This window comes from Rhinoraja longicauda, chromosome 21 (genome assembly GCF_053455715.1).
Source record: "Rhinoraja longicauda isolate Sanriku21f chromosome 21, sRhiLon1.1, whole genome shotgun sequence".
Lineage (NCBI taxonomy): Eukaryota > Metazoa > Chordata > Chondrichthyes > Rajiformes > Arhynchobatidae > Rhinoraja > Rhinoraja longicauda.
In genome coordinates, this window is record NC_135973.1 from 11293710 (window position 1) to 11309922 (window position 16213).

The window sequence follows — 16213 nt, forward strand, 5'->3', positions numbered from 1 at the left end:
CGTGCTATTAAATCTGACTCACCACTGCTTTGCACTATTTATTCACAAAATGCTAGAGTAACTCCAGGTCAGGCAGCATCCTGAAGAAGGGTCTCGACCCGAAACATCGCCCATTCCTTCTCTCCTGAGATGCTGCCTGGCCTGCAGAGTTACTCCAGCATTTTGTGAAGAAATACCTTCGATTTGTACCAGCATCTGCAGTTATTTTCTTACACTGCTTTGCACTATGTTTGCTAAATTTAGCCAGTGGGGTTCCTTTAATCAGCACTTAATTAGGTACAGAAAAGGAGAAGGAGTAATCCAGGATAAAAAGAATTGACTGGAGGAAAGCTAATGTCATTGGCTAGAAAGTGGATCTGGCCCAATTAAACTGTAGAACAGGGTGCTGCTTTTCAGGTACAGTGGAATCGCATTCCCTTGAGAAGAAAAAAAGAAAAACAAATTTGGGTCCCCTGGTAATGAAAGAGAGGGAGAAAAAGCAATAGAACAAGATGCTTGCAACAAGTACAGGTTTGTAAATAGCAGTAGGAATCAGGCTGATTGCAAAAGAATCACAACCACAATTAATCTAAGAGGGGCGATGGGAACTTTTGAGAAATGTTATATAGCCTTATCAGCAAAGTGGAAGGACAGGGCAAGAAAGGGACATTGATTGAAAAGATACAAAGTTCTTTAAGTAGCAGAGAACACAGGATTACAGTGATTTTGTTTTCATACTGAAGGAAGATGAATAGTGATGTTTCCTAGTTATCATTGTTAGACCATTTTTTTAAATCTATGTTTTGAAAAGCTGCAACGTGATGTTCCAACTCTTATACTCCACACCTCAACCTTCCTCATTACCCTATCTACCTGCCACTCTAAAAAGGACCTATTGACTTGCACCCCAAGGACTCACTGTACATCAACGCACTTTAGGTCCCTACCATTTCCTCTATATGACCTGCAAGAATTTCACTTGCTAACATGCATCAACTCGCACTTGCTTGATTAAAGTTCATCTGCCACCACTTCGCAGCTGATCTGTCCTTTGACCCAACTTTGCAGCTGATCTGTCCTATTGTATCCTTAGACAAAGTTTCTTCATAATCACTCCACTAATTTTCATGTCAACTGCAAACTAAGATGCAAGAAAGTTTGACGAATTTGCTCCTTGGAACTAATGCATTAATGATTAGACATTCACAATACTCACATCTCCATAAAGGAAATTGGCAAGTTTTATTTTATTACTTTATTACTATTGACAGTTACATGGACATTTAGGCAGGTACATGGATAGGACAGGTGTAGAGGGATGTGGACCAAATGCAAGGCAGGTGGGACAAGATGCTGCCTGTCCTGCTGAGTTACTTCAGCATTTTGTGTCTACCTTCGATTTAAACCTGCATCTGCAGTTCTTTCCTACACATTTTGAACCAAATGCAAGCAGGTGGGACAAGTGTAGATGGGACATTTTGGCCGGTGTGGGCAAGTTGGGCCGATGAGCCTGTTTCCACGCTGAATGACTCTTATGACTCCACTTGTGTAGCTTTCTGTGTATCAGACACACATCAAGAAAAAGCATGCATCACTTTTAGCATGCGAGAAGTTGTTGCATGAGCCCATACTGCCATCTGCTGCTGCACATTGTGTGTGTGTTTTTATTAAATTAGGGTGTATATTACAGGATGTATTTTAAACATCCGACAATTAGGTGAAAATAAATATTAACAAATATTTTACATTTAAATCTCACATAATAGTAAACATTATTGGTGAATCGGGACACTAGGATGAGCAAGAAGTAAGGGTACTAATTTTTGAGAGTACCCAGTAAGAACACGTCCACCAGGGTAGTGCAGCTGGGAGAGGCACTGCCTCTTAGTGCCAAAGATCCAACTTCAATCCTGATCTCAGGTACTGTCTCTGAAGTTTACACATTCTTCCTATGACAGCATGGATTACATCTGGTTACTCCGGTTTCCTTCCCCATCGCAAAGACGTGTGGGTTTGTAGGATTTATAGGTCTCTGTAAATTGCCCCCGGTGTCGGGAGTAGGTGAGGAAGTGGGATAACATAGAACTAGCTTTTGCTAATAGACTGATAATTTTTCAAAATATATTATTCTTGTGGAATTCTATTACTAATGGACTAGTTTATTTTATTTACTAGGTAACTGAAAGAAATACAATACTGATAAATAGTTAAATCACCAAGACTCAATAACCACAAAGAGGCATTTTCACCTTTTTCCACTTTCTGCTGGCAAACTACAGATACAGAATAATACAGATATGCAATAATAGAAAATATATAACTTTCTACCACTGACATTTTACTGAGGCTAGTCAAATTGAAAATTTCGAGTCTTATTGAGAACAAAACTATCTTCAAGGGTTACAGAACCATGAAGAGTAGATTTCATTAAATAACAGAACAGGTTTGAGAGAATCAGTGGGCTACTGTTCCACTGAATCCAAGGATTCAGTGAGCACATCTCTGACTTTCTGACAATTGCATCTAGACTAATATTTATATGGTTATCTGATTTCTCCCCTTAATTGCCAAAAGGAGTGTCATAATGAGATTTAACAATCGATTTGCACAATTGCCAAAAGCTAAGCTTAGATAAATTGTTGATATTCATTAGATAACTCATACACAACTCAAAGTTTATAATGTTAATGAGGCTGGCAATGCAGCAAATTGTGTTGTATATTAGCTAAACGTTGTTCATTGACTTAAAACTGCACTGAAATTATATCAAAAAACTCGTCTCATAAGTCTGACATGCCTTGTAGATTAGCTTCAAATGTAGCAAAGTTCATACCAGTTTTTGTGAATGGTGATTTCCCAGAAAGGTGCTTATGGAAAATGTAGAATGTAAAACCATCATCATCATCGATATACTAAAACTCTTGTTTGCTTGTTTGTTCCTGAATTACAGCCAAAATGGTACAGGATAGTGCGACAATTTTAGGCCCAATTTACTCACCGTCGTCACATGGTCCTAAGGAAGAAGTTTCATTGAAATTAGTGTTATATTTTTTAAGTTATTCACATTTTCAAGTTTAAAAAAACATGCATGCACAGTTGGGGCCCTGTTGATCTGGTACTTACGTAAGATGACTGCCGTATCCATGCATGTGCATGGGCAGTTCGGGCCCGTTGATAGGGTAGGAGCAGGGCTCGGCCAGGAGCAGGTTGCTCGGCCGCCAGTCTCTTGGGGGCGGGTTTGTCGGCTCCGAAGTGGCGGGAGAGCCAGGCCTGGTGCCGGGCGAAGCAGCCGGAGCCTGGGCCTAGGCCTGAGGTGGGCCAAGGGGAAAGGCGTCAGCAGCAGCGGTGAGGCCGACGGTTGGTGAAGGTGGAGGCCAAAGCCTGAGCCTGGGCCTGGCCCTGGGCCTGCCCTCGGCTCCCCCGTCCCCCCTCCTCTCCCCGGCCTGTTCAGCCCCTTCCCCACGCCGCCCAGAATCCAGCGGCATTAGCGGCCATCCAAGCCGGGAGGCGGGGGGGGGGGGGGGAAGAGTGCAGCGGCATGCACCCGAGGGGCCGTCAGTGGAAGAGACGCCGCAGTCTACCCACCACACCGTCTACCCACCGAACCCCCGCACCGGGACGGGACAGGACAGGACTCTCCCCACCTCCAACCCGCCCCCGCTCCACTAATGGCGGCTGCCCGGGCCGGGAGGCGGGTTGCTATGCAACCTCCGTTAGGCGGCGTCCGGGCCGAGGGAGTGGGGAGGGCAGGGAGGGGGGGGAGGAGGGAGGGGGGGTGAGGGAAGACGGTCGATGGAGGGGGAGGGGAGAGGAGAGGGAGGGGTGAAGGAGGTGGAGAGGAGGGAGGGGGAGGGGAGGGAGGGGGAGAGGGGAGGGGAGGGGGGAAGTGGAGGAGGAGGGAGGGAGGGGGAGGGAGAAGGGGGGTGGGGAGTGGGAGGGGAGGGGGGAGTGGGGGGGGAGAGGGCACTGCACCAATGCAGGAGAGGTTTGGGCCCAATGGGTCCACTTGGTCTAGTTGAACATAATGTGAAGACAAAAGGAACTGCAAAAGATGGTTCACGAAAAAGGACACAATGTGCTGGATTAACTCAGCGGGTCAGGCAGCATCTTCACCAACCCAAAACCTCGCCTCTCCATATCTTCCAGAGATGCTGCCTGACCAGCTGAGTTACTCCAGCACTTTGTGTCCTGAACATAAAGTAAACACTGGTGGGGAATCCTTTTGATAATAGTGGTCTCATTCAATGATTTAATGCAATGCTTCTTTATTGTCACACATATCTAGGGACAGTGAAATTATTTGTTTTTGCATACATTACATAAAGCACACAAAGGGCTGCCACGTTTCTGGCACCGACAAAGTTACAAAGGTACTCTTCGTTCTCGGCGGCGTGGAGTCCCTCCTTGTTATCGGCGGTGCCGCCCAACCGCTTCTCCATGGTCCCTCCATGGCTCAACCATGTCTCCGTGACCTGACTGCCAGGTCGTTCGGCTCCACGGTGCATCCCAGGATCTTTCTCTACTACATCTACACTTTTACACATTTACTGCTGCACTGAAGCTCAACGTTACCTTGAGGAATAACATCTCATTTTCCATTTGGGCATGCTACATCCCTTGTGACTTAATATTGAATTCAGGAATTTCAGTTAGCCATCTTTTCTAGTTGGTTAGAACTGGTTACTTCGGGTACAAGACCTTGGAATGCTAGGCAGGTTAGGCCGCAACTGTGGAATGGGGGAAGTATTTCACCTTGATGATCCCTCATTGCGAAGGTTTCTCATCCTAAGTCATCGACTATATTTCCCTCTCCACAGATGGCACAACAGGTAGTGCATGGAGAAAGGAAGCAGAGTGCAGAATATAATGTTACTGCTACAGGGAAAAAGCAGACATAAAAAGTGCAAGCGCCAAATTTCACAGATCTATCTTTTACCTCTTTAGTCAGAAAATAGAACTAATTCGTGAATCAAACCAACTTTATTTCAAATCTAACTTTTCACAGTTTTGTTCTATGAGATAACATAGACATGTTTCACTGAAACATGTACTTCTTTAATAACCAACCCTGAGAAACAACCCCAAACAAGCATTTTCAATCTTTCACTGTTCTGTGTATTTTTGGTAGAACAAGTGTTAGGTCTTTGTCTCTAATGTGATATTTTTTGTAAATTTAGATATAACTTCATAATATTGACTAAAGGTTTTGCGCATTCCATTTTATATTTATTGAAGAGGATAATGAAAACTACATAAGATTACATTGCATCCTTTAATCTACACTCGAGTTGATTAACGTTCCAAACTGTATTTTGGGTGCGAAGATGAAACAGTGTACTTCCAATTTCTTATTTTCCGAGACCCAGAGAAAGATCTCTGATTAGCAGGTGTGTTGGTGTTTTCCATAAAATACAGCAAGAATCTGAGACAGATTAAACTAAACTACAGGAAAAATTCCCCAAATCCCAATTAGCAATTTGAATGATCAGAAATCAGATGGTGTAGAACTGCTATTTCAAAATACATTGATGGCATTACGTTCATCATTATCTCGCAAGACCAAGATGTAAATGATTTTTTTTGTTTTTTTGGTGATGTTACGATGGTCTAGCCATTAGTAGTTGCATAGAAATGGAGAAAACCAATCAGAGCTGCTCCTCCAAAGACAGTCTGGTATTTTGAGCATGAGCCTGAAAGGCAATAAACATTTTAATTGTCATATTAATTGTCATTTTACCTCTGCAGGTAAAAGTTCATATCTGTTAGTTGGAATTCACAGGACTTCACAGATTTGTTAGACATGTAATAGTTTCAATTATGCAATGATGTACAAAATATTAATATTCTTATCGTTTGCATGAAATAATGGCTTAACATGTTGATGGCACATCTCAGTGTTGGAGTGAATATCTTTTTACACCAAACGCAATTTAGGAAACTTAAATCCAGCCCAATTAACCTGCCTTTACAAACTGACCATAGAAAGCTTAAGTAAATAATTGTTGGCACATAGCAAAAAAGTTACTATTAAAGTCAGTCAGCCAATGATAGTTTTATGTTTTCAGAACAGTGATAAATGTCTAACTTTTCGTGAAATGATTACCAATGATAATAAATCAAATACTAGCTCTAACTGGTACACTCACCATTCTGTGTGCTTATTGTCTTAAATGAGTTAGGAAGGGCTGAAGCTTCTGCTGGAAGAACCTGTACCCAAATATTCTGTCTGAAGAAGGATCTCGACCCGAAACGTCACCCATTCCTTCTCTCCCGAGATGCTGCCTGACCTGCTGAGTTACTCCAGCATTTTGTGAATAAATACCCAAATAATCAATGGTTCAATGGTACTCTATTGTCACATGTACCAAAGTATAATAAATATCTTTTTTTGTATATGGTTCAGTAAAACTCTTACTATACATAGGCACCATTATTATCAAGTACAATAGTGTACGAATAGTTGATTACACTGAGGCAGTACACAAGAACCACAACGTTTCTGGCCTCATCTTCTACCCTTCAAGCACAAAAACAAAAAAAACAAACACGCAAAGACAAAGTGTTCATAATCTTTAAAATAGGCTACAACTGTTTTGCAAATATAGCTTTTCTTAATTCTAGACTGCACAACGGCGCAGCGATTGAGCGGATGCCTCACAATGCCAGAGACCCGGGTTTGATCCCAACTATGCATGCTGTCGGTGCAGAATTTGTGTCCCCCTGTGACCACGTGGGTTTTCTCCGGGTGCTCTGGTTTCCTTCAACATTCCAAAGACATGCAGGTTTTTTAGGTTAATCAGCTTCTGTAAATTCCCCCTAGTGCATAGGATGCAAAAGTGGAATAACATAGAACTAGTGGTGATTGATGGTCGGTGTGGACTTGATGGGCCGAAGGGCCTGTTTTCATGCTATATTTCTAAACTAAATTAAAGCTAATTTCAGAAAAAATAGCAAGTTGCAAAGCCATGATTTTGACCCAGCTACAGAGGTACAACAATAGATTTCCAAGTAAGGATGAACAGTCACTTGCAGTAGAATTTGGATGAGATTGCATTCTCAATTATACCCTGCATATTTATTTCCATTTTGTAGATACCACAGTTTGGTGAAGTATCATTGAAGAAACTTGGCAAGCTGCTATGGTGCAATTTGAAATAAATATGTACTGCAACTTTACTTCCTTTATGGGTGTGGCCGGAGGGTTATTGTTTGTTGCCCATTGTTAATCACCCTGAAAAAGATGGTGGTGAGCCACCCTCTTGAACTGCAGCAGTTCTGACACAGGTCCTCCCACAGTTCTGTTGGATAGGGAGTCGAGTAGACCGATCAACAACGGGGGAAACAGTAAGATATTTCTAGGTCAAGATGGGTTGTAATTTGGATAAGACGGGTTGTGATGCCTCTTTGCCACAAGGTCTGTCTGTGACGTCACTTCTGTTAAGGCTGAAGACCTGCCTAATTTTATGAGAAATACAAGACGTGAATTGTGGGGAAACATTCACCATTTTCAACAGAATTCATATGTGTTATTATATGTTTAGAAATATATTGCACGTTTTAATTTTAAAATGTTCGCACTTTACTAGTCTGGTGAGGTTGACTATATCCAAGAAAAATCGAAGTGAAAGTGTTGCTTTTTAAATTTTGGTCAAGGAAAGTTCACTGAAGTCCTCAATTTTAACTCCCGGTACTTTCTCCTCCCACTGCCATTGCACTGATTGTCTAGAGTGCCTGCTGATGGATAGAAAAAAAAATGCAGATGCTGGTTTAAATCGAAGGTAGACACCAAATCTGGAGTAACTCAGCGGGTCAGGCAGCATCTCGGGAGAGAAGGAATGGGTGACGTTTCAGGTATCGACCCTTCTCAGTCTGAAGAAGGGTCTCGGCCCGAAATGTCACCCATTCCTTCTCTCCCGAAATGCCCCCTGACCTGCTGAGTTACTCCAGCATTTTGTGTCTGCCTGCTGATGGATCACAGACAAGAAGTTTAACAGTGCTGTACTAACCAAGACGCAAAGGTCCCATCTACACTTTTTAAATCACAAGATGTTCTTCAGTGATAATGTGCTCATCCTTCCCATATGTTCAAGCCGTTTCCACAACAATCATGAAACCAGCTCTGGGATGGCACTGTCACTGGCTAAGATCCAATTATGGAACAGGGAGAGCCAATGCACAATATCCTTATCACCAATCAATAATAGACAATGCAGCATAACTTCTATTTAAAACAGAATAAATTACTGTTACTAAAATTACTATCTTAAATAGTAATAAAGTATGCAGAAAAGTCTTGCTGTGATATAAACTTAACAGAAATGCTACCGCCTTATGCCTATATTCCTGAGAAATAATGGTGCCTTTGATAGAGGATATTTTAATTTGGTGAAGGGATGGAAGCTGATGATTAACTTTCACTTTATTCTCACAGTGCATTCTGATCCAGTAACTTTCCAAGATTTCATCTGTTATATAGAAAAAAAATCTCAAAGGTATTCAGTTGAGAAACCCATTATGTGGCAGCAGTCAAAGACCTTTTCTGTGTGATTGAAATTGTAGGTAAAAGCACATGGACTGATTCTGGGGAATCTCAGTAGGTAATTAGCTTTGCTTTGGTCCCCAAGAGCATTTCGACCCTGATCAGGCAGGAAGATGGTTGGTCCAGGTGATTTATTGCAGTGTTTGTGAAGGAAAGTGCTCAAACACTTTTCATTCTCCTTTTCTGGAGTCAGCCTTGGGATAGACTAGTTTTTTTCTGACTGTACGTAGCCAATGCCCTATAAATTGAGGCAGAGGATTATATTTACTATTTAAGGAATTATTACAGTGGTAGATGCAACTGTTTTATCAATCAAACAGTTGTTATTGAGTCAATGATTTTACTTAGCATCTCAGCAACAACAAAGTACAGGAACTGTTGTAACGCGGAGTGTGCTGAGCAATGTAGCATTACCGACAACTTCCTACAATTCAATGTTTCCGCACAATCCGTACCAGAATTCTGCCTTAGTTTTCAAAGAATAAAAATATATTCACATAATTTGTTTTCATGGATTATGACAATACCAGCTCATGTAAAATTATATTATTAACTAATCACCCTGTAAAAATAATTCTTGCCGCCTGTCATTCAAAGCCAGGTTCCCACACTCATTTATTTTCTGTGCAGATTGACATAGAAATAAGAATGGTTTCTGAAGCATTGACACTTTTCTGGATTTATCGACAGATAATGCTACAGTTCTGAGTCATCCTCAAGTGAAGCTGCCAGTGTTTGCTGTTCTCTTGGTATAGGTATATTACTGTCATGTGTACATGAGACACAGTGAAAAGCTTTTGTTTGAGTGCTATCCAATTAAATCATATCATACTATACACGAGTACAATCAACCCATACACAACTGCAACAGATAGTACAAAGAGAACAATAACAGTGCAAAATATAGTTTCACAGCATTGTAGTGTTACAGTTATAGAGAAAAAGTCAATTGTCGCTATGAAGGAAGGTTGGAAGATCGGGATTAGCTCTAAAGTGTGTGAGAATTGTTCTTAACCTGATAACAGAGGAAAGGGAGCTGTTCCCGAGTCTGAAGGTGTGTGCTTTCAAGCTTTTGTATCATTTGCCTGATAGTTTGAGGTACAATTGGATTCTCATTCTTATTAATAATAATAATAATAATACATTACATTTGTATAGCGCTTTTCTAAACACTCAAAGACGCTTTACAGGGTTTACTAAAACATAGAAAAAAAATAATAAATAAGTAAACGAACAGAAAAGGAAAAATAAGGTGAGGTGACGGTCAGTGGTTGAAGGCAGTGCTGAACATGTGAGACTTCAGTGATGTTTTGAATGTTATAATATTATTATAATTCCCTCCCCCAAAAACAATTCAGTGATATAAGATCAGGAGCTAAGTGTTTAGATTAGGTACAGTTCCTTGAACAATTTGAAGTAGATTCTTGTTTTAACCATCGTGGGCCAGATCCTGCCCAGTTTTTCTTAAAATTTGTAGTGATCACAAACAAACCTGCTGCTGAGGGATTCATTTGCAATAACCCGAGGTACAATGAAAAGCTTTTGTTGCGTGCTAATCAGTGTACACTTTTGGTCTCTTTATCTGAGGAAGGATGTTCATGCTGTGGGGGGAGTGCACTGAAGAATCACCAGATCGATTCCACTGATGGTGGCATGAATAATAGTCCGGACAATTGGGCTTATTTTTGCTAGAATAGATGAATGAGAGGAGCCCTCACTAGGACACACTCAGCAGGCTCGACCAATATTGATCTCCTTCTTGAATGAAGGACACAATCATCGTAGGCTTCTCCTCAGCATAAGGGTCAATTGACTGAAAGACTTAATCTTAAGGGGTCCTCAAAAAAAACCCAACCTGTCCTTTAAGCAACACAGTGGTGTAACTAGTAGAGTTGCTGCCTCACAGCTGCAGTAGTTTTGGTTCAATCTTTTCAGCCAATGCTGCCTGTGTGGAGTTAGCACATTCTCCATGTGACCATTTGGGTTTTGTCCGGATGCTCCACAATCCTAGGATTTGTGAGTTAGTAAGTTAATTGGCCACTGTAAATTGCCCCTAGTGTGTAAATTAGTGGAAGATTCTCAGGTACTTGATGGAAATATGGGGAGAATGAAATGGGTTTGGGTAGGACTAGTGTAAAAATGGATGCTTGCTTGATTCAATGGACCAAAGGATATTTTTTTCTGTGCCATAACTCCCTGGCGATGACTCTATACTAGCACCACAAGGAAATATTGCTCCCTTAAATGTTTACATTGTGAGCAACACAAAAACTCATATATTTTATGTGATCCACTTGAAAGTTTGAATGATTTCATCATAGTGAAACAGTCAACCAATCCTTTCGTGCTATCACAATCAAAATAATCGATGACCTTGGAGACAAGAGAAGCAGAATTTGCAAAAATTTCTAGACACCTGTTTTCGCTTTTTTATTATGGGGGTATTGTGTGTAGATTGATGAGAAAACAAATGAATTTCATCCATTTTAAAATAAGGCTGTAACGTAGCAAAATGTGGAAAAAGTGAAGGGGTCTGAATACTTTCTGAATGCACTGTATCTGTACCAAACACTGCTGTTGTTTTGTGAAGTATCTCTTTTGCTTGCAGGCTAAAAGAGAGAAGAGTGCTTCCACAAGTCTAAAAATAACACAATCATACATCTGATTTTTTGCCCACTCGCTCCTAATCTCCCAAGTCTTGCCAAGAATTCTAGATTCCCATTGAATCGTAATCTTTAGCCTCAATACCATTCCGTTTCTATTACCTACTCCATCATACAACCCTGGGAGATCTGTTCCCTCTATGGCATCCTACTCTATCTCAGTTCATTTTAGTTTTATTGTCACGTGTACAGTGTCACAGGTACAGTGAAAAGCTTTTTTTGCGTGCTAAAGACAGAAAGACAATACATGATTACAATCGAGCCATTCACAGTGTACAGATACATAATAAGGGAATAACGTTGAGTGCAAGGTAAAGTTAGTAAAGTCCGATCAAAGATTGTCCAAGGATCACCAATGAGGTAGATAGTAGTACAGGACTGCTCTCTCTGGTTGTGGTAGGATGCTGGGAAGAAACTGTTATCTCCAATTCTATGCCACCTCCCTAATTTTTATTGCTCCACCACCGATGTCATGTCTTCAGCCACCTAGACCATAAGCTCAAGGTCACCCTCGCTAAGTTTCTACAATCTTTGACCCCTGAGAACATCCTCAAATACTCAATAAACAAACTTTTGATCAATTCTCTCCAGTGAAGAATCATGTGATGTTTTCCTATGGGCAGAGTTAATGCAATTTGCTAAACAATCTAATGGGTACACAGATATTGAACTTTTATTAGATAGCAAAAAACATTGGAAGCAGAGAAGATAGCCACAAAAATAAGAAGGAAGCTGCAGAGGGAGCTTGGATTTAACTATGTAGAAAACAAAACATGTGGAACTAACAGATATTGTTGAAAGGTCTGTAGAAGTATTGGATGGATATTAGATATGGTCATTTTGGAATTATTTGCATTCTAAAATCAGCCGTAAACTTTTCTTAGATAATCTGTCTCCATGTTGGTATCCTTTAAACACGGTCCAAGGTGTCAGTTATAATCAGTGCAATTTAAGCAGCAGACAAATACACAGTAATGAGTTTCTGGAAAACATGTCTAAAGAGAAAATATTTCTTATTTAAATTATGAAAGTGCAATACAATCAATTAAATGCTTCTTAGATTGTTGTCACTCCTGTGTAGTGTAAAGGAGAAGAATCATCATTCATTGCAGGTCCACTCCAAGTTAAGACAGGGTTTAGTTTTAGTAATCAGAATCCCCACCCAACAGAAAATGCCTACAGCTCCACAGCAGCCAACAAATCCATGCTGCCAGTTTCCCCAACAATCATTCATAAGATGAGTGTTTGTAAGCCTGGGAATGCCTGTACCCAAAACATTAACTCCATATTGTCTTGCCAAACTGTTGCTGCCTGAACTGTTGAATGTTATCCAGTACCTTTTGTTTTAATTGAACCTTCAACAATTTTAATAACTACAGACATCACTCACTGGCGCCATTAGAGTCATGATCTGTCAATTATTGAAGACACACCATGCTTCATCTTGCTCATGAATGCAGAGCAGATTTGCAAATTAAACGTAGGTTTTAAGTTTAGGTTTATTATTGTCACGGGTGCAAAGATACAGTGAAAAGCTTTCTTTTGCATGCTATCCTATCAGATAATACTATACATAAATACAATCAAGTCAAACTCAAGTACAACAGATAGAGCAAAGTGCAAACTTGAAAAGTGGCAGAAAATTGGTATTTTATTAATTGCATAATCTTTAGGTTTACCTTCGAAATCCTTAGGCTCATGTGTTCTTAGTTTGTTCATATCATGTTTTGTTGTGGTTTATAGTTTTATCACAACACCCTTCAGCCTTACATGCAGTGAAACAGAATCTGTTCCCGGAACAGTCCATTCACTAAGAGTTCTTATCAGTTGAACTGCATAATCAAAATGGCAAAATCACATTTAAATTCAACAAGAATTTTGATGCAAATTTGAACTAATATAAAGACCCAAAAAGTTGTCAGTTCATTCCCTCCATTGGTGCTGCCTGACCCCTTGAGTTCCTCCAGCGCTGTGTTTTGCTCAGAATTCCAGCATCTGCAGTTCTAGTGTCTTCATTTAGATTTAGCCTTTTCACAATTATCTTTTTTTAAGTACTTTTTTAGTTTTTCTTACTCTTGACTTTTTGTATGCTTGATTGTTTGGCTCCAAATATAAAATCTTCACAATTTTGTAACTGGATATATGTTATTGTGAGCAGCTTGTACCTGAAAGTAAGTTTTGATTTCCTCTTCTTTATTAGTTTATTCCAAGTTTAGCAATTTAGAAAATAGCAATTTTTAAAAAAATTATCCTTCTACATCCTTCTTTCTACCTTGGTGCAAGAATGAATATACATGGAATATGTTTAACTTTTTTGAATGGATTAACGACATTCAGGGTGGAAATATCTGAGCCATTCCACCCCATCATCTCTGTACTTCACTCTACATTAACAAACTCACGAGGTCTCAGCACCTGCATTAGTTTACAGCCGAGAGGTGACTGATAGGATGACAACCCAGTCCACACCAGAGACAGAACCTGTCATTCGACTTACCGTTTAACATAACAATTGCACCAAACGCAGGCTCGGCGATCGTTTCGCACCAAACGCAGACTCTGCGATCGTTTCGCTCAACACCTTCGCTCAGTCCTTCGCTTAACTAACCTGATCTCCCGGTGGCTGAGCACTTCAACTCCCCCTCCCACTCCCAGTCTGACCTTTCTGTCATGGGCCTCCTCCAGTGTCATAGTGACTTCTCTAACTTTAGATAGCTTCTCTGTCCCTCTCTTCCCCTCCCCCTTCCCAGTTCTCCCACTGTCTTCCTGTCTCCACCTATATCCTTTCTTTGTCCCGCCCCCCTGACATCAGCCTGAAGAAGGGTCTTGACCCGAAACGTCACCCATTCCTTCTCTCCAGAGATGCTGCCTGACCCACTGAGTTACTCCAGGATTTTGTGATACCTTCGATTTGTACCAGCATCTGGTTATTTTCCTACATAACAATTCCTATCATTCCATTCAAATTAAGTCGATCTGATGAATTTTGCAAAAAGGTAGCCACATTCTTAAGTGTGGAAACAAGGTCTTCTGTTCATTTGCCAAAACTGAACTTAGTAGTGTAATTGCGATCAGAACAGATTTCATGCTTGCTCGTCCCTCCCGCCGTTTGCCCATCAACTGGTTGTGGTGCTTTTTATGGAAATGTCTTTCACACGTGACTTGTTCCCTGCAATCACTGCTACAAGGCTGGTTCTTCTACAGAATAGTTTTATTTACATTCAGAGTCATACAGCATGGAAACAGGCCCTTTGGCCCAACTAACAATTGCAAATGTTACTCCACTGGTCAAGAAGGGAGGGAGACAAAAGAGGGGAAACTATAAGCTAGTTAGCCCGACTTCAGTAGTTGGAAAGATTTTAGAGTCCATTATTAAGGATGGGGTTTACTTAAAAACACTCAGCGGGTCGGGCACCATCTCCACTGACCCGAAACGACGACTATCGATGTGTACAAAGTACACAAAAAGTCGCCACGTTTCTGGCGCCGATGAAGTTACAAAAGTACTCTTTGTTCTCGGCAGCACCAGGTTCCTCATTCTTCTCAGCAGCCCCTCCCCCACCAAGTCCCTCATTGATCAACAATTGACCATTGTGGGCTCCACCTTTCCTTGATCTCTCGTTTCCCTTTCCCCTGACAGTCTAAGGGTATCTAAGAAAGGGTCTCGACTCGAAAAGTCAACTATTCCTTTTCTTCAGAAATGCTGCCTGACCCACGAGTTACTCCAGCTATTTGTGTTTACCCTCTTTGATCTCCGCGGCCCTCGCCACTGGGTTCCTCTTTGTTCTCATCGGCACATCCCCATTGCCTCTCCGCAAATCATTCTTTAGCCAACAGCAAAACTGGTTCCATAAATTTGTACTTTAAAGTCTTTGGCTGTGTCTGTTCCATGGGCCTGCCATTCACTTTGTAACTCATTTTCACCCAGCCCACATTTAACAATGGCCTGTTTTCTTTATCATCGTTACTTTTTTGCATATCTTTCATTCATTTGTTCTATATCACCATCTATATCTGTCGTTTCCCTTTCCCCTGGCTCAGTCTGAAGAAGGGTCTCACCCAGAGAGTTGTGCATCTGTGGAATTCTCTGCCACAGAAGGCAGTGGAGGCTAATTCACTGGATGTTTCCAAGAGAGAGTTAGATTTAACTCTTAGGGCTAAAGGAATCAAGGGATATAGGGAAAAAGCAGGAACGGGGTACTGATTTTAGATGATCAGCCATAATCATATTGAATGGCGGTGCTGGCTCGAAGGGTCGAATTGTCCACTCCTGCACCTATTTTTTATGTTTCTATGACCCAAAATGTCACCTATTCTTTTTCTACAGAGATGTGACATGTTGAGTTACTCCAGCTTTTTGTGTTTGTATCTTCAGTTTAAACCAGCATATGCAGTTCCTTCGGACACATTCACTTTGATAAGGCTATTTTCCCTTTTCAATTATCAAACGGCTGTTGTTGTTTTCTTTCACCCAAAAACCTGAACAGATTGTAGGGTATAGGAGCCTGAAAACTGTAACGTTCAGGACCTGCTTCTTCCCTACAACCATTGAGCTTTTCAACACTACAACCTTCAAATGAGCTCTGAACTACATGGACTATAATTGTTGTTATTGCACTATTTTTGTCTGTTTGTTGTGTACGTGTGTGTTTTTTTCTCGCTATATTGTTTATAAACATATTGTTAATAAACATATTGTTTACACAGTGTACTATGTTTACAGTTCCTTCCTTCTACAGTACAGGAAGGGACTGTAAACATAGTAGACTGTAAGCAATATAATGTCTGCATATTCTGTTGTGCTGCTGCAAGTAAGAATGTCATTGTTCTATCTGGGACAATAAAACCCTCTTGTTCCAGCAGCAGCGAATTGGTCACAGAGGCGTTGCAGTGAATGCAGGATTCAGGGTCCGGGGTTCCACTAGGGGGCCCCGGCCGCGCTGACTGTCCTCCCGCCCGCCCTTTCGCGGGCTTCGCGCTGCGGCCGCGTCGCTCCTCCTCCTCCTCCTCCTCCCGCCGCCGCTGCCGCTGC